At 49.4% G+C, this 19,729-nt stretch overlaps 1 protein-coding gene and 1 pseudogene across 1 annotated transcript in view; one reads left to right on the top strand and one right to left on the bottom strand.

Annotated features, from left to right (window-relative positions):
• LINGO1 (leucine rich repeat and Ig domain containing 1) overlaps positions 1-19,729 on the bottom strand; it is a 182,089-nt gene that overhangs the window by 56,334 nt on the left and 106,026 nt on the right. Inside the window, exon 3 of the mRNA XM_037046973.1 lies at positions 7,698-7,783. The gene's annotated coding sequence lies outside the window, so the exon portion shown is untranslated. The remainder of the gene's footprint in view (positions 1-7,697; positions 7,784-19,729) is intronic.
• LOC118987669 (coagulation factor X-like) lies at positions 11,337-11,959 on the top strand (annotated as a pseudogene).

The following is a 19,729-nucleotide window of genomic DNA, read 5'->3' on the forward strand; positions in this document are numbered from 1 at the left end:
TAAACGTTGAACACACTATGCTGGGGTAACAAAGCCAGAGACAAAGGCCACATATTGTATGATTTCATTTACATAAAACGTCCAGAAGGCAAATCCACAGAAACACAAACATTAGTGGTTGCCAGGGGCTGGGGGATGGAGAGAGGGGAGTGATTGCTAATGGGTACAGGTTTTCCTTTTGAGGTGATGTAGTGCTCTGGATTTAGCGATGATGCTTCCACAATCTGGTGACTGTACTGAAGAATACCGAATTGTATACTTTAAAATGGTGCGTTTTATAGTATGGCAATTATATCTCAATTTTTAAAAAGCAAATTGTTTAAAATGAAACAAAACACATTCCCAAGCCACATTCCTGGTTGGGGACTCCAGATTCCAACCTCCAGTTCATACATCTGTCTATCCCCGAGAATGGAGAGTCAGTCCTCGCTAAGGGCCCTCCATGGCGACCAGAGCTGGCACCCCAAGGTCAGGTACCTGACCCATAGCAGTGACCACTGCAGCTTATGACCACAGGCCACACATTGCATGCTTTGCAAAACCTCCCTCAGATGACTCTGGTCCACCACCACAGCCATGTCTCAAGCAAGGCCACTGAGACAGCTTGAGGCAGGATAGAGAAGAGAGGCCAGCCTTCCTGGGGCAGTGGCCGGCCTCTGGCGGGCAGAGGCCGGCAGACACAGACGTGCAGGTAGCTCTGCTGCCACTTCCCGCCTCAAGGGCCTTCAGACCCCGCAGCGGGCCTCAGAATCAAGATCACCTGCTGGATTTGGCCCCAGTCCTCTTTGGGGCCCCAAAGGCAGCTCAGCCACAGCAGCAAGGCCCCTAGCCCTCGCTCTCACAACCCCCAGATATGGCCAGGACCCTAACTTAAATGCCTAGTTTCTCAGAGGCCCAGAACAGCTTGACTGCATGCTCTGGGCAGGCCAGGAGCAGAAGCTGATCAGAGCCCCAGGTGTAGAAAGACTTTCAGGTCAGGTGACCAAGCATCCTGGGACAATCCTGGGCAAGTGGGCCACCATACCTGGGCAGAACCTACCCCTTCTTCCGCCTAGTGGGTAAGCCATGGGGGAGGGACTCCTCTCCTAAAAGGCCTTTAGTCCCTCCCTCTCATGCCTACCTTTGGCCATCCTCCCTTCCAGAACCTCCCATAAGCAGAAAGGAATTCTCTTTTAGCTTCTACTTCAGGTCCCTCAAGGAGAAAGCAGGTTTCCAGAAGCAGTCCCTTGAGCCTGTGTGTATGCGGAGATGCCCTGTGAGCCATCGGGCAGAGGGAGCAGTGACGGGGTAAGGCCTTTACTCCTTCAGCCACAGCCTCCCTGTGGGCAGGGAATGAGTTCCTGTTTGGTTCACAGCTGGGCCTCTGCTCTGGAAGGGTAGGTGCCCAGGAAATATTTACTGAATGAATGATTGAGCCCATTTTCCACTCTAGGCTTCCTCATGATATATTTGAACTAAAGAAAAAAGAGTTTGGAAACTATTGGCCTCAGGAGTAAATTCTGAAGTCATCAGCTGGCCACGGAGGCCTCCTCCACCTGACCCCTCACACCTTGCAGCCTCCCTCCAAGCCACTGACAGGCCCCACCCGGCACCTCCTGAAACCCAGGCCTTGGCTCAGGTAGGGCCCCTTCCCGGAGTGCTCGCAGCCTGTCCTGGGGACCAGCTCGGTTCCTCCCACCTGTCCCCTCCCTCCCACTCCCCACCCAGCTGAGTCCTGGCGGCGCATCTGGGAGGACATACAGGTGAGAATGAGGAAACAGCTGAAGGCTGTGTCTGACTGCAGGTCACCCAGGACCCAGGCCAGCTGAAAGGCTATCTGGGTGTCTCAGGGTCTGACTGCCAGCAGCTGGGTGCCAGGCCAGGGTTGGCTGACAGGGGAGGGGAGGGGAAGAGACAGTGGGGAGAAGAAAAGGAGGAGAGGGAAGAGGAGGGAAAACATGGGGAGGGAAAAGGGAGATGAGGGAGGGGCGGAGTCAGGGTCCACCAGAGTGACGAAGGAATGGGGCAGCGGTTACTTTTTTGGACACAGGATATTCCCCCAAAGACACAGATTAGTTCCCCCGTGCAGACTGAAGTAAAGTGGGGAAAGGAAGCCCCTCTGGGAGAAGAATGTCAGCTTTAGACAAGCAGCCACATCTTTCTACTGCCCTGCCCCACACACCACTGGGGCAGGAAGCAGTCTGGTACCACCTGGGCCTTTTGCTCTATCTTCCTTCAGCCCAAGAAGTTCAGCCACCTGGGTGACCTCTAGGGTTAGACTCTCCTAACCCTGGTTCAGACTGTGCCCTGACGCCCATCCAATAGCAAGCTCTGATCCTGTTCACAGACTGAACCTTGAGCCTGGCCACACGTTGAGCCCCGACCCTGCTCACACACTGAGACCAGCCCTGGCAGGGTACACCAGCTCATGGTATGCCCTCTAAGAACTAAAGAAGGTTCCAGAGACATCGGCCTCTCCTCCTACAACTCCTCAGAGCTGGTGACAGATCCAGTCTGTGGCTGTCAGAGACAGGTTGCAACACTGGGTGACTGCAGGCAGCCGTCCGTCCCAATGTGGCTCATAGGTAGCCGATTTCTGATCTCAAGACCAAGACTGAGAATGTGATAAGCCTCCTCTGGCACCAGGACACAGCAGTGTCTACGGGCCCAACCATAGGTTTCTACAGAGAAGCTGCCACTCCGCCCCCCCGCCCCCCAATTCCCAATCCCCTCTGCCTCCCACAGGGGCTCAGCTCCACCTCCCTCTCTTTCTCAAGTGTCCTGGAAAAAAAGCTGTGAATTGCTGGAAACTTGGCCCCTCCCCTCCCTCCCCCATCCTGGCCTTTTCCAGGCAGATACACATCTCAAAGGTCCCCAATCAGTGTCCTCAGCCGGCTATCAGCTAATCCCTAAATAGGTGTTAACTGATAATTAAGACGTTAGCTGTAAACTTAAAGTATGATTTAAGCGACCAGCAGCATTTTGGTTTTAACAGGCTGTTCTTGGAAATGGGAAAATCTTTAAGACTCGGCCAAATGGTAGAGTAGACTTCGGGGGTACTTGGTGCCTGGAGCCCTTATAGCTTTCCTGGAGCCCGCCCCCCACCACCCACCTTCCATAGAAAGATGACGCTGGAGCCCAGAGAGAGGCCTTCCAGTCTCAGCTCCACCTCCTAAGAGCTGATACCATTAGACATGTAACAAAACCTCTGAACCTCAGTTTCCTCCTCTGCAAATGGGTATATAGAATACCAACCTTGCAGAATTATGACAAGGCCCTCCGCACTCAAGAGCTCCCAGGGTTCCTAATATCCCTCTGTCTGTCCCTCATGGAGGGTAAATGTGTCAGCTTCCCCACCGCCCACCTCCTCACCCCCAGTCAGTCACCAAGGGTGTCTATCTCTCCATTCCCTAAATCTCTTCCCAGGCAAAGGTCAATGGAGTCATTGGCCAAAGCCTGGACAAATAGGAGACTATGGGGACACTGAGCAGACAACGAGAACGGAGAGTCTGAACAGCAAGGAAGGAATGGCTTCCTCAATAAAGTGTCAAAGCGGCTGGTCATTTGGGGAAAACACTTAGATCCCTTCCTCAAACCACACACATAAAAACATTCTGAATGCAGAGAGATGTAAAGGTTTTTAAAAATCATAAACAACTAGAAAACAATGTAGGACAACATTTTCAAAACTTTGCAGTGGGAAAGGGTGACAGACTTGATCATAGGACAATTTTAAACTTTTAAGGGGTTAGAGAAAAAAAAACGCCATAAACTTAAATGACAAAAAGACCCATAAAACTGTGAAAAAAATTACAACATATGATAGAGAAGGAGTTAAATCCCTTACCCTCTTATAAATCAATTTGCTCTTGAAAGTCAATGCATTTACACACACACCACTCCTCCTCACTAAAACCAAGGTCACAGGTGACCTCCCCAGGGCCAATGCAGGAGCAATGCTCAGTCTACATCCTACTTGACCTCACACTTGAAACACAACTTGCCCTTGGCTTCCAGGACACCACACTTGCCTGGCTCTCCTCCACCTTGCTGGCTGCTCCTTCTCAAGTCCCCCTTTCAGTTCCTCCTCAGCTCCCCAACTTCTAGATGAAGGAGGCCCCAGGGCTGGGTCTTTAGTCCTTCTTTTCTTTTCTATCTATTCTCACTACCTTGATGCTCACCCAGTCTCACAGTTTGAGATACTATCTTTAGACTGATGACCCCTAATTTGTATCTCTAGCCAAACCCATCCCTAAACTCCAGACTCATTTATCCCACTGTCACCTGTACATTTGCATGCGGATGTCTACTGACACCCCACTGTTAGAGCCCACAGCCAGGCCCTGCTCACCAGTGTGCCACCTGGGCAGCCACACAGGGCCCCACTGTCAGCAGGGCCTTAAGCTTGGGTTAGTGCTCCACTGTCACCACTTGGGATTTCTTAATATTTTTTTAAACAAAGGGCCACCCATTTTCATTTTGCTCTGAGTCCCACACATTATGTAGCCAGTCCTGCCCACGGTGGAGCTCCCCCACTCCGAACCCACTAGTCCCATTCTCTGCTTCATCCCTGGTGTTGGCAGCCCCACCCTTCTAGCTGCTTGGGCCACAACCATTAGAATCATTGTTATGGACTGAATGTTTGTGCCCCAAACTCATACGTTGAAGTCCTTATTGTAATATGATGGTATCTAGAGATGGGGCCTTTGGGAAGTAATTCGGGTTAGGGGAGATCCTGAAGGTGGGGCCCTCAGGATGCGGTGAGTGCCCTTGTAAGAAGGAAAGATACCAGAGCTCTCTTTCCTTTTGCGCACAGAGAAGAGATCTTGTGAGTATAAACAAGTGAAGCACAGGGTCCTCAGCAAGAACCGAGTCTGCCAGCACCTTGACATGGGACCTCCCAGTCTCTACAAGTGTGAGAAATATATAAGTGTGCTCTTTAAGTCAACTAGCCTATGGCATTTGGCCGGGCAGCCCAAGATGACTAAGACAGCAATCTTTGGCTCCTCTCTCTCACACACACCACCTCTTCCAATCTGTCAGCTAAGCCTATTGGCTCTACCATGAACATGCATCTATGTCTCCCCACTTCCATTAAGGCCCCCTAGTCCAAGCCCCCACCAAGCCTTCCCTGGATCACGGCAACAGCCTACTGACTGATTTCCCTTCTTCCACTCTGGCCTTCTTCACAGCAGCCAGAATGAACTGGTTAAAATGAAATTCAGGTCATGTCATGTCACTAATCAGAACTTTCCATGGCACTCTGCTTCATCCTAAGGAAATGCCAGGTCGTCGGGGTGACCCACAGGCCCTGCACACCTGACTCTTGGTCCTCCCCTGGCCATTCCTCCCATTCTCTCCCCAGCCACCCTGCTCTAGCCACACTGGCCTTCTCTCTGAGCCCTGAACAGATCAGGCCTGCTCCTGACTCAGGGTCCCGGACATCCACATGACTCATGCTCTCATTTCCTACAGTCTTAATTTCAATGCCATCTCCCAGGAAGGCCTTGCTGACTACCATAGCCAAGTAGCCCAATATTTCTAATCCTTCCCCTGCTTTATTTTCTTCTTCTTCTTAGTATTTAACACATACACGCACACTATATTTCACTTATCTGTTTTTCCTTGGCTGTCTGTCTTCCACTACAGTGTAAGTTCCATGGGGCAGGTATTTGTCAACTTTGTTCACCATTAGGCCCCTACCCAAAATAGTGCCCAGCCTAGAGTGTGTGCTCAATAAATGCTCACTGAATGAATGGACGGCATAATAGAAAAGAAGGTTGAGGACATGGCATGAACTGACAATTCACAAATGAGGCAGTCAACAAGCACACTCAAATATGCTAGACTTCATTAATGGTCAAAGAAATGAAAAATAAAGTTAGTTTTAACTATCAGATTGGCAGGGATTTAAGCCTCTTGTGTGCATGGCAAGTCAGCACAGCCTTCTGGAGGTCAATCTGGCCATGCAGATTAAATCTTGAAATGTATGTGCCCTCGGACCCAGGCAGTCCACCATCAGAAACACTCCCGAAGGACCCAGAACACAAGTGCACATAGCTGTATGAATGGGAGATTCCCTGAGTGACTTGTATAAATAACCAAACACTGGCTACTTGGAAACCACCTAAACAGCCACCATCAGCATTAATAATTGATACCGAATATGAAGACCATCTAATCAATGGGTATAAAAGGAGACTGAAGAACTATGGAATGAGCTACACAATATTTGAAAGTTAAAAAATCAAGTGACAGAGCAGTATAACTAGCATAAGCCCACGTTTTTCCTTTTAAAATATGTTTATAAGTACATAGAAAAAAATCTGGAAATGTTTAGCCCTGAAAAGGAAGAAATTATGGGAAGAGACTGAACTGTATGCTTGAAATGCTTCTGGATCATTAGGTAGATAGGTAACATATAAAGAAAATATTACCTTAATAGTCAGAAAAATAACTCACCTTTACAGAAAACAAAACAAAACACTTCCCGTGTCTCTCCTACATGGAGAATGCAGAAACAGGGCCCTCCAAACCCCCTCCAGTCTGACCCTGCCTCATCCCCGTTACCTCATCTCTGCCTTCGCACCGCACCCTCAAGCACTCTGGGTTCCAAGCTCATAAAACAATTTTCTGTTCCTGGGTCCTTCCACAGTTCCAGGCCTGTCTGACAACTCTGTTCACAGGCACAAAGGCCCAGCCAACCCTGACCCATGACCTGCTAAACCAGGACTCTGCTGAGAGCGCCAGACAGGGGAAGACAGGGCCCTGAGACCACTCTCAACGGCCCCAGCTGCTGCCCCGGCCTCCTGTGGGAACGCCTTGTGGGGTCTGAGAGATCTGGCAATGGCCGCTCACGTTGGCCTGAGCAAGCTTGGCCATCCTTGGCTCTGGGACACCTGTCACAGGCACTGGAGGCCACTGATCTGAGGGGTCAAGGTGAGTCCAGCAGGGAGGACTGGCCAGAGGAGGGAGACTAGAGTATCAGCCTCCACTAGGGTTGTCAGAGTTAGCAAATAAAATTGTACTTCCCATGCAGTATTTGGGGTACACTTACACTAAGAAAAAATTGTTATCTGTCTAAAGTTCCAATTTAACTGGACATTCTGTATTTTTTCTGGCAAACCTAGCCCACAACCCATCCCAGCCCTTGGGACTCTTGGCCTCAAGCAGAAAGTGTCGCCTGAGGTGTCCAGAAGCAGCAGAGAAACACCAAGCAGAAAGGTAAGCTGGGTCGTGCCTGGTGTTGAGAGGAGCGCCTCTGCCCTGGGGGAGTCCCACAGGGAGCAGGACCTTCCAGAGTCAGAGCCGTCACTCACGGAAGCATGTGCACAAGATGAGTTCGGTGACTGGCAGAAAAAAGCCAAAGCAACCGCAAGGGGAGCCCCACGGAAGCAAAACCTCTCAGCCAAAGTACTTAACAGGTGTGTGCATGCAAGTCCTGAACAAACCACAGTGAACATGTGAGAGCGAACAGGCACTGGTGGGATTATGTATTCTACGGCCAGCCCCTCAGTGCCCAGGAGGTGGCCTGGTGAGGATACATAGCTGCTGGGGTGGCCCACATTCTCAGAGGTCTGGCAACTCCCCTCCAGAAGACCCTGCTGAGCTCCTCTCACGACGGCCCCCAGTAAGGACTCATTCCATCCTCGCTCCCAGAGCCCTCCCACCTGGTACAGAGGCATGAGACCAGTGAGCCCACCACACTCTTCCCCTACCTGAGTCAGATGGTGCCAGGAGGCAAACAGACCAGCCTCTGGGGGCTTAGGGAGCGGCAGCCTGTCCGTCGTGGTCCCAGCATGCACTGTAGGGGAGGAGAAGGAAGATTAATGCGGGCAAAGATGGGGCTCCTCTTACTCCAGGTGGGCTCGCCCAGCACGAGGTTCCTCAGACAGATCCTGGTCCCCCAGCCCAGTGGGCCCCGTGCTGTTTCCCACCATAGGGATGGGCCTCATGGCGCCAGCCTCCCTGCTGTGCCCCAGCCCCCTTGAGGGGCCTCTCTGGCCTGGCATTCAAGGTCTTATCCAAGCCCCACTTCTCACCATCTCATACTGTTCTCCACCAGCCAATCCCACTCTGTAAGTTGTGTTCACAACGTGTACACTCATGTATGCATGCACACACATACACACATGCAGACACACATACTTATACAAGGTCTGTCTGGAAAAACTCCAGCCATTGAAAATATACTGAGAACAGTTTGCATGTAACCTGGCATGTTACAGGCAACAGTTTGCATGTTGCACTGATGTAAGCTGGCAGCCAAGGAGAGTGGACTGGAATGCACATGTGTGAACAATGAGGACTTTACTGCACTAGTCAGTGGGAGTGGTAGACGCCCTTGAATGAGCATGTGTACTGTGTGGCCGTCACATTCAAAATGACTGAGCAAGTAGAGCAACAGATCTGCATCAAATTTTGTGTGAAGTTTGAACATTCCTCTGCAGAAACTATTTAGATGATTCAGAAGTCCTCAGCTATGGACAACTGGCGATTGGCAGCTTCATCACGACAATGCGCCCACTCATGCATCATGTCTCGTGCAGAGTTTTTTGGTGAAATGTCAAATCACCCAGGTGACTCAGTCCCCCTACAGCCCAGACTTGGTGCCCTGTGACTTCTGGCTTTTCCCAAAACTCAAATCACCTTTGAGAGGGAAGACACTTCAGACTGCTGGTGAGATTCAGGAAAATATGAAAGGGCAGCTGATGGTGATTGAGAGAACAGTGTGAGGTCCCAAGGTGCCTACTTTAAAGGGGACTGAGGCATCACTGTCCTATGTACAATGTTTCTTGTACCTTCTTCAATAAATGCCTCTATTTTTCATAGCATGCAGCTGGATACTTTCTGGACACACCCCCCATACATATACATACACACCACACACACACACACAAATGAGTAGCTCCACTCCATTCTCTTTGAGATCCCCACTGTTTCCCTCCAAGTCTGTCCCCTGTGAGCTTCACTTACATATCCTCAACCCAGAATGTCTGGCTTCTGCCCCCCACACCCGCCACCACCTGCAATACTCTCAGCAAGGTCCAAACAGCAAGGTCCCACCTGCCTGTGCCAGGTCCTCCCACCGCAGCCTGCAGAGCTCCCCGACCCACCTTCTTCCTGGGTCGTCACACCCATCCCTCCATCACTCCTACACATGGTCACAAGCTGCTGTTTTCTGTCCTCCCCTCCCCACACTCCCTGGGGCATTTTACCCACATCAGTGCTTCAGTGTTTTCCTCAGAGAAGAGTCCAAGCCCCTGCCCTGTCTCCTGCCCTCTCTTCCTCCCCTTCCCAGCTCTAGACCACATGGGCCACCTTGTTGCTCTCTGCCCGACACACCACCCTCTTAGGCCCGGCTCCTCCTCATCCAGTTTCAGCTCAAGGCACCTCCTCAGAAAGCCCTCCCTGATTACTGTATGTGGGAGCCCCTCCTTACCCATGTCACACACCTTGACTGACTGATTCATCATTGGGTTTTCCCTGTCTCAGTAATCCCCCAGTGAGCTCCCCCCCCCATCAGGTTAATTGAGACATAATTCACCCACAGTAAAATCTACCCTTTTAGCGCACAGCTCTCTGAGTTTTGACAGCTGCACACAGCCATGTAACCACTACCACAATCAAGATATAGAACAATTCTATTACCCTAAAAAATCTCCCTGTGTTCTTCTTTTGTAGTCAACTGCCCCCAACCCCAGGCACTAACAACCTAACCACTGATCTGTTTTCTTCCCTATAGTTTTGCCTTTTCCAGAATGTGATATAAATTGAATCATCTGTATGTAGCTTTTTGTCTGGCTTTGTTCACTTAGCATATTATGCATTTGAGATTTACTTGTGTTGTTTCTTGTATCAGAATTTCACTCTTTTTTATTGCTGAGTGGTATTCAATTGTTTATCCATTCAGCAGTTGAAGGACATCTGGTTTGTTTCCAGCTTTTGGTGATTATGAATAGAGCTGCCTTAAATATTTGCCCACAGGTTTTTGTGTGGATGTAAGTCATTATTTCTCTTGGGTACCTAAGTAGGATTGCTGGCTTACATGAAAAGCATATTTTCAACTTTATAAGAAACTGCCAAACTGCTTTCCAAAGTGGCTCTACCATTCTACGGCCTCACCAGCAGCAGTGGCAGATGAGAGTCCCGTGCGCACTGCCCCCTCACCAGCTCTCGGAGCCGTCCGTTCTGTGAACGCCGGCGCACTGCAGTAGCTATGCGGTGGTATCTCACTGCCATATTAACTTGCACTTCCCTATTGGCTAATTATGATTAATGATTTTTCATGTGCCCTATTTTTTGTTTCAGTGCCATCACTATCTGAAATTATCTTCTGAATTGAATTATTTATCTGTTTAGTTTCCATTTTCCCCATCATATGGGAGAGCAGGGACCTTGACTCCACTCCCCGACACCTAGAACAATATCTGGATGGTGATGGTGATGACACAGAGACAGTGGTGACAGCCAACATTCACAGAGCCCTTATCACACTCCCAGTATTGTTCTGAGGGCTTTATAAATATCCACTCAACCTTCACAACTACCCTGAGAGACACATGCTATCAATATCCCCATTTTAAAGAGGAAAACACCAAGGCAGAAAGAAGTAACTGGCTCAAGGTCACATAACTAGTAAGCCAAGCCAAACCTCGATCCCAGTGTTCTGCAGCCAGACTCTGCAGTTGTAATCAGCACATTACACAGCCCACAGCAGCCACATGTGCTGAGGAATAAAAGCATGGAAGAAAGCCAACAACTTGCAGCTCTTTCTCTCCCAGCAAGGGTGCTGTCCTGTGCTTGAGCCTGTCCACAGGGCTTGAGCGTGCCAGAGACTGAATGTTGTATCTACCCCCCCCCCATTCACATATTGAAATCTAATCACCAGTGCAATGGCGTATGGAGGCAAGGGCTCTTGGGAAGTGATTAGGTCATGAGTGTAGAGTGCTCATGAATGGGATTAGTGACTTTATAAACGAACCCCCCCTCCCAGGAGGGGGAGAAAGAGGGAGAGGAGGAAGGGGGGAGGAAGAAGAGGACAGAGAGGGAGATGAGAAGGAGGAGGACAAGGAGGAGGAGGAGGGTGAAGATTAAGATGAAGGGTGAGGAGTAGGAGGAAAACGAGGAGGCTTGGGAGGCCTAGGAAGGGGTGGCGGTGGCCTCCCCGAGCCAGCCCAGCACTTCTCCCTCAAGGTCCTCCCTGATCCTGGAGCCCACGCCCAGCATGGTGGGCCTCCTCTCCACGACCTTTCCTCTGGGAGGGCTTTCAGAGCCCCACTTCAAAATGAGCACTGAGTCCCTGTGCCTCTCATACTTTTGTCTGTGGGGTTATTCCGTCCTGTCTGTCCTCCTCAATGCAAGCCACAAAATGTGATTGGAACACAGAAAAGGAAGATGGCAATGAGATGGTGCACAAGGGGGGGATGATTGTAAAGCACAACATGTTTGACAAGGAGAACTATGACTGTGACTTTGCTGTCCTCGAGCTGAAGACGCCCATCACATTCCACATGAACGTGGCCCCTGCTTGCCTGCCCAAGACGGGCTGGGCCGAGTCAACACTCATGATGCAGAAATTGAGTATTGTGAGTGTTGAGTATTGTGAGTACTTTGGGTGTACCCACGAGAAGGACCACTCGACCACCAGCCTTAAGATGTTGGAGGTGCTTTATGTGGACAGAAACACACGCTGTCCACCAAATTCACCATCGCCCAAAACATGTTCTGTGCTGGCTACAACTCAAAGCCCGAGGATGCCTGTCAAGGGGACAGGAGGGGTCCTCATGTCACCTGGTTCAAGGACACCTACTTTGTCATTAGCATCGTCCATTGGGGAGAAGGATGTGCACAGAAAGGAAAGTTCAGGATCTACACCAAGGTTACCAGCTTCCTCAAGTGGATCGATAGGTCCATGAAAGTCAAGGTCAGGGCCCACGGTGAGCAGGAGGTTCCTACATCATCCCCCTTATCAGAGTGATGCCACCCAAAGACCCACTGGAGCCACTGGTATCTTGTTTTGTCTTAACATTTGCCATTCTGAGCAGGCTGAATCCTGGAATAAGCTTCCTATCTGCAATGATTAGATCTGTGCTGGTTCCTTATCCTGATTTTGCTCTTGCTCTATTGAGGTGGGAAATGAAATTTTTATTTGGAACATTAGATCCTGCCTTTCCCTTACCCGGTTGGAATATTCCTCCTGGAACCGTTATATTTTATAGGACAGGGGTTTACACTCCCCAGGAAGAGTCCTCTGCTCAAAAACTGTGAGGGAGCCATTTCCATTCATTGCATGATTTTCTGTTTCTGGTTGACCTGAACTGCTGTCTTGGCCAGCCACACTCACAACACTTGAGAATAAATGGCCAAGGTTCTAGGAGCACAGAGAGAAGGCACAGCAAAGGTCAGGGTCAGGGCCAGAGCGCGACTGGAGTGCCTTACCCTGGGGTCAGGGTAGGGGTTCTCCACATGCGCCAGCCCAGCTTCCCTCCCCGTCGTTCCCCATCTGGGATGAGACAATGGTGGAAATGTGTCCTGTAGGAACTTCCTGTGAGAGGCAGACTCCCTGGGAAGGGAAGGCCCAGAGAACTTCTCACTGGCAGGCTCATTTTAGTCATCTGGCTTCACGCCAGAATCACTTAAAAAATGTGCCCAACCCTGGGCCCACCCTGGCACAGTCTCCTCAGGAACTCACACACCCACTAGGGACCAACTGCCCCCAGACCAAGAGGCTCTGGAGTCCTTCATCCAGGCCACAGCCCAGAGCACTTAAATCAGTGCCTCTGGGGGTACACGCATGGGCCCCCTAGATTTCTGCGGCTCTTCAGGTGACCCCAGCCCTCCACATGCCAGCTCCAGGCCCTCAACTTAAATGGTCATGAAAACCAAACATTTTAGAAAATGGAAAAGGGCACCTCAGACCAGACCAGTGTGTTCCAATGTCCCTATATGGTTTGCATTTTGTGTAACTTTGCTAAGCAAAGTTTCAGGGTCCTACTACAGAAACTCCCAAAAATGTCAGCAGCTTTTTTTTCTTTCTGTAAACAGGAGCTATTGCAAGGTAAGAGTATTTTATAAACAAAAGACATTGCACAGTTAGAAAAATCAATGCTGACAAGTATGCAGTTCCCCAGAAACAGCCTGAGGAGAGCAGGAAAAGCTGAGAGTGATGTTTCTCCTCTTGCCTGCCTCGACTCCTCCTCAAAATGAGCCACTGCCCAACGGGCTCCCGAGGCCCTTCCTGCATAAAAGGCCTCAGATGGCAGGAGACGTCATGTTGTTGTGTGGAGTTTTCTGTGCAGTTGGCTGGTCTCTGTCCCAAGGCAAACCCCAGACTCGAGTTCCTATTTCTGGAGGTCATAGGAATAGGAATATTTGGAATATTTGGAATCCAGAGAGAACTCTGGGCAAGATTCACAAATAAAATCTACTTTGCTGTTAAAAAGAAAGAAAGAGAGAGAGAGACCCCAGAGGAATTGTTCACCCCTTACTCCCTGTGTGGGTACCATGAAAAGGCAGCCAGCCAACTACAACCCAGGAAGTAGGCCCTCACTAGATACCAGATCTTCTAGAACCTTGATCTTGGTCTCCCAGTCTCCAGAATTGTGAGAAATAAAGTTCTGATGTTTCTAAGCCACCCAGTCTGTGGGATTTTGTTACAGCAGCCTGAACGGAATCAGACATGGTGGCTTCTATGTCTCTTCTTGGATTGTCTCCCTCTGAAGCTGAACTGATCCTCCCTCTCAGTCCTGCTTCTTTCTCTCCCTGATAAATTCAATGTATGGGGTGGTGTTAGAATTTAAAGCATTCAATGGGATAAGAGAGGAGAGGTTTAGTTAAACCTGGAGTCTGGTGGGTGTAGGGCCTGGGCCATCCCTGGACCTCGCTTGCCCACAGGGACTCTTCCCCAGAGCTTTTCCCAGCAGGTGCAGAGAACGAACAGGAAGTCATGGCTGTGGCTCTTCTGAACCCTTGCTCTGAGTTTTACTCCCCATACAGAGAATTTTATTGCTCATTGAATGTCCAGGCACATTTTCCCCACACCCTCTCCACCTAGCACAGTGGCCCCCACATTGCCTCAGCCCCTTTGTGGTTAGTGGAGGCCACATGGCCAATGCGCTGTGAACAAGGGTGATGTGTGTCCCTGCTTAGCGAAGGCATTTAAGAGCTAGTATATGACTCTACCATTTTTTCCTTCTTTGCAACAGTGAATAAAGGAGGCCGCACATTTCAGATGGGGCAGTTATGGGATGATGATGCTTCGGCCAATCCCCCGTGTGGCTGTACGGTCCGCGGCCTGACACACTCCCCACCTCCCACACTGGACATGTAATGTGAATGCACAGGCTAAAAGAAGAAAGAAGGGAACCTGTATCGCATCAAATCACCGAGAGTTCAGAGAGAACTCAGTGCAGCACAACCTTGCTACCCCAACCGGTCACTTGGGAGCATATGTCCTTGCTGCCTCTGGTCTGAGAACACACTCAGATGACTGTCGGAGTGTGGAAACTAAGCTCCATTTGGGAGCCCCTAAATGCCATGTTTTGCCATGTGTGCATTATACACAGGATTATTATACCCATTAATATACCCATGGCATGTAATCATCACACCCATGTATAATATACATCCTTATTTTTCTCTCAAAAATTTGGGCAAAAAAAGTGTCCATTATACATGGCAAAATATGGTAACTAGGATTTTTTTAAAAATATTTTATTTATTTATCTTTAGAGGGGGAGGGAAGGAGAGAAATATCAATGTATGGTTGCCTCTCATGAGTCCCCTGCCGGGAACTGGCCTGCAACCCAGGCAGGTGCCCTGACTGGGAATTGAACTGCGATCGTGTGTGGTTCACAGGCCCGTGCTCAATCCACTGAGCTACACCAGCCAGGGCAGTAACTAGGATTTCAAGAGGGAATGGAATAATCTCAATACCCAAGTGGAGGAATTCACTATTCACAAGGAACGTGGGAAGGTTCGGGGGCCCCACAGCAGGATCCATCAGCAAGACAATCCCCACCTGGAAAAGGGAGGCATTAGCTGAGGCAGGTGGGAGCATCCCCATGACAATTGGGGCCTTCTCCTACATTCAGGAGCTTGGACTTGACTTTAGAATAAAGGCTAGGGCATCTTCAGAGCTTTATCCCTGAAGCAGGTTTGGGACCAGCTCTCAGGAAGGCCCTGGGGCCCCCAACTCAACTGACCTGGATAGACAGCTGGCTGGGGCAGCTGACAGGTGGGGGACAGCCAACAGGGCTTGAGCCACCAATGACCACAAGCTGCAAGCTTAATTGTGGGTTTCTACTGTGAACTTACTGGCACTTTTCTTTGGCAATTATCACTCTAAATGCTGTGTACACCAGTGGGATCACCCAGGCGTGGGATCACCCAGGCGTGGGATGACCCAGGAGACGGGGAGAAGAGGCAGCCCCTCAAGACAAGAAAGGCAGACAGGCAGGCAACCCAAGGGGCAAGCTTCTTATATCTATAAACACCCTGCATCTGTTCCCTCTCTCCAAGAAGTAAGCCTTGGAGAAGCCTCTCCAAGGCTGCTCTGGAATGCACTCCTCCCCCTAAACCCAACATGAGTACAGTGAAGCTTCTCTGACGCTATTAGAAAGACCGTTCTACTTGTGAAGGCAAAACTCGAGAAATTCCTTGTATGTAAGCCCAGATGCTGCTGCCAAGATTTCTATGTTTTGAACTTTGGTCAGGGTAGCAGGAAACTGGCACTGCATGGCACCCTGCAGGGGTACCAGGTGAATGGGTAGGGGAGGGGGGACTTGGGTGGGAGATGGGGGCATTGCTTAAATTAAAGAAGCTCCTAAGAGAAGCCACCCTTGCTAGGACTTGGGGGCCTAGGAATGGGGGGCTTTCCAAAAGAGCAGTCATACAAAAACCTCTGTCAGAGGCTTTAGGCTGGAATTCCCTGGGAAGGTCCAAAGTGAGTTCTGCTATCCTTTTGGTTAAGAACAAAAGGTTGTGACTGATACAGTGTAACTGTAAGCAAAATACTGCAAAGAAACAGGAAAAACAGTTTCATTTTTTACCATGATCTATTTACTTGGGAGTTTATTTTAATGATGAGAAATCCATATGTTGAGTTTAGGGATTTCAGTGAGGTGTTTTTTTAAAAGATTTTATTTATTTATCTTTAGAGGGGAAAGGAAGGAGAGAGAGAGAAATATCAATGTAGGTTGCCTCTGGCGTGTCCCCTGCCGGGAACTGGCCTGCAACCCAGGCATGTGCCCTGACTGGGAATCAAACCGCAATCCTGTGGTTCGCAGGGCCGCGCTCAATCCACTGAGCTCCACCAGCCAGGGCTCAGTGAGGTTTTTTTGTTTTGTTTTGTTTTGTTGGTATAAGAAAAAATTTACACTGGGTGTAGACCTGAAGCTTCAACCCAGTTTGGACACCTTGCACCCACCCTCATGGCCACAGGATTTGCTTCAATATGTTGGTGGGAAAGAACTGCTGCCATGATTTGCTGAGCTTCCCACTTTCGTTTTCCACACGTAAGTTTCCAGCCAGTGATGCTGAGAATTTCTCGTCCTGGGGTCAGGGGCGTAGTTCTGGCTTAGGGCCAGAGTGGAGAGTTAGCCGGGCTGGGGTCAGGCTGGATCCCTGGCTCAGAAGTACTCTAAAGCACCCCCACCCAGAGAGGAGAGAGTTTGCGACCTGGACGTCATGCTCTGGCTCTCAGAGACCTGAGCACTGTTGGGATGAACACGCCGGCAAGTGGAAAACACCTGATTAAAGTGCTGGGCCGGGGCGCGCAACGTGGATCATTCCCCTGAATGGTTTCTGCGGACTGGGCTTCACTTCACTGTCTGCCATGGGTTTGGGGGCTGACATAGATTCGAAGGCAAACGTTGGAAGAAGTCCCTTTGGGGAACTGAGGCAGAGCTGGCGTAGGAGTGGGGTGGGGACAGGTGGAGGAAGAATAAAGGGGGGCAGAAAGGAGATGGGGGTGAGTGCCAGGGCCACTGTGGTCATCATCACCGTCGTCAGCACTTGTCCCTCCCTGGGTGAGCACTTCACATGCGCTAACACACCACGGTCCTACTGATGCCCTGGGAGGTGGGCACCGCTATTATCTACATTTTCAGGAAACTGAGGCAATGGGCTGCATTTCAAACCCAGGCAGTCTGGCTTCAGTGCTCATCCTAAGAGTCTCTAATGAAACTGCATTGGTCAGGTTAGAAATGAATGAAACACTCCTCAGTGCCAATGGTGGGACTGCTGTCTGTGGGTGGTCAGATCCAGGGTGGCAAAAACAAAACAAACAAGAACAAAACACTTTCTGCCACTTACTAGTCCTGTGACCAGGACTAGTTACTTCACCTTTCTGCCCCTGGTCCCTTACCCGTGGTAGGAGAGACTATAGGGCATGTGTGAGTGCCCGTGCATGTGTCCTGCCTGGTACAGTACTCGACAGAGAACAGACACTCCACAAAACGTAGACGCCCCCACCCACCATGAAGCCAAAACACAGATACGCCCATCTCTAGAACTTCTAAGCATGTACGTGTGTGCATGCATGTACCCATGGGTACACGTACCCCTGCCAAAGTGAGCACTCATATGTAACTCTATGCATTTCCTCCCTAATCCTGTCCCAGCCCAGGGTGGTGGTGGCATGATCTACGCTGTCTGCGAGCCAAACTCCCAAAGTCTCACCCTCTCTTACCCTCATATCCAGCCCATCGCCACAGGCAGCTAATTCCTGAGTATTTCTCAAACTCGCCTTCTCCCAAGTTCTCCCCCAACCCACCCCAGCACTCAGCGGCCTCCTGCCCTCTGCATGGCAAGCCCCTCCCCCCACCCTCGCACAGCGGCAGATGACCGTTACCAGTCGCAAATCTGACCTTATCCCCGCTCTGCTTAAAGTCTTTCCAGGAAGCCCAGTGGCTCAAGATGTGAAATTCAGAAGCTCAGAGGAGAATGGATTTCACTGAATAAAGATCTAAAGCTTCTATAGGGCCACACTCAGTTAAAAATGCAAACGGCAGACTACCAAAAACACAGGGCTTGTCAGAAGAAAGGCCTGCTCCAGTGTGGTTGGCACGGTAATGATGTGGGTGTAATAATTTATAGTTTTAATTTGAACATTTCACCTAAAAGGTCACCTGGTGTGCTTGAGTGTGATACTGTTGTATTACAGAACTACATGCTTGTGATTTTGTAATAAAAGATTTTGTAACAAAAAGAAGCATTATTTGTGCCGGACCCTGTATTTCCAACACACATAACAGACAAAAGTTTTTAAATTCTTAACATACTAAAAGCTCCTTTATGACTATAAGAAAGGCAAAAAGAAAAGAAAAATGGGCAAAGAATATAAACGGTTGATACACAGAGGAGAAATATAGTGGCCAGTGACTGCCTGAAAAAGATGCTCAGCCTCACTGGGGAGAAGAAAAGGGAGGATTAAAACCACAGCGAGCTGTTTTCCTGGACTGGTGAAAATTAAAAAGTGTGATGCTGTTCACCGGAGGGCAGGGGCCTAAAATGGCCCAGCCTTTCAGGACAGCCACGTGACGGTACCCCCCAAAATTTAATAAGCCGACCCTTGCCCTGGAATCCCGCATCTCGAAATCTCTCTCACAGACAGGCTTACATGTGTCAGCAAGATATACACAAAGCCATTCACTGAAGCATTATTTGCAAAAGTGAAAAATGGAAGACAATGTAAACATCCATCAACCCTGGACTAGTTGTATAAATGATGCTACACCCAAACAGTGGAATATCAGGCAACAATGGAAATAAAACGGAGCGGCTCCGTGCGCTGTGCCGCTGACAGATGTCTGCGAGTACACTATTCAGTGAGAAATGGAAGTTGCGGGGTAAAGTGTATCATACGATTGCATTTATTTTACTTTTTATTTATTGATTTTAGAGGGAGAGGAAGGGAGAGACACAGAGAGAGAAGAAAGAGAGAGAAAAAAACATGTATCTGTTTTTCCACTTATTTATACATTCGTTGGTTGATTCTTGTATGTGCCCTGACTAGGAATAAAACCCACAAGCTCAGCACAACAAGACGTGAGCCACCTGACCAGGGCCCATTTCCTTCTTTCTTTCTTTTTTTTTTTTCTGTAAATAAAATTTAAGAAATATGCTTGTAAAGGCAAAGAAAAAGTTCTGGAAGTAAGTACACCAGACCAACATAAGTTGGAACTTGGCAGAATGAGATTTAAGGGCAAAGAGAGAATTTTCCTACATAACAGAACACACTTCTACACCTACTATTTCAATATTTTCTCATGAGCAAATATTGCTTTTAGAGTAAAAAGAAAAGAAAATACCCCATTCAATGGCCCCTCACGGGCTGCAGGACCAAGTCCAGACCCCTCAGTGTAGCACCCAAGGTCCCTCGGGACGCAGCCTTATGCACAGCCACTGTGGTCATCCCTCATCTCACTCCAACTCTAAGGTTAGACACGCACGGCTCCCTTGCCTATCTCCCAGACTGCCTCTGGGCCTTGGTCTACGTGATTCCTTCTTCCCAGATGTCCTTTCCTGTGTTCTGTGCCTCACATCACGAGTTCTTGCTCATGCGCCCTCACCATCTAGACACTCTCTGTGAATGTCTCCCACACACAGCCTTCACACTCCCTCCTGCAGTGATGGCAAAAGCCAGCATTCAGGGAGCATACTGTGTGTCTATGTATTGACTCGTGCAATTCTCATAGCAACCCTGGGAAGGTTTGTTATCACCTCATTTAACAGATGAGTAAACTGA

Source organism: Sturnira hondurensis, unplaced genomic scaffold (assembly GCF_014824575.4).
Source record: "Sturnira hondurensis isolate 20B ecotype Veracruz unplaced genomic scaffold, ASM1482457v3 Scaffold0005329, whole genome shotgun sequence".
Taxonomy (NCBI): Eukaryota; Metazoa; Chordata; class Mammalia; order Chiroptera; family Phyllostomidae; genus Sturnira; species Sturnira hondurensis.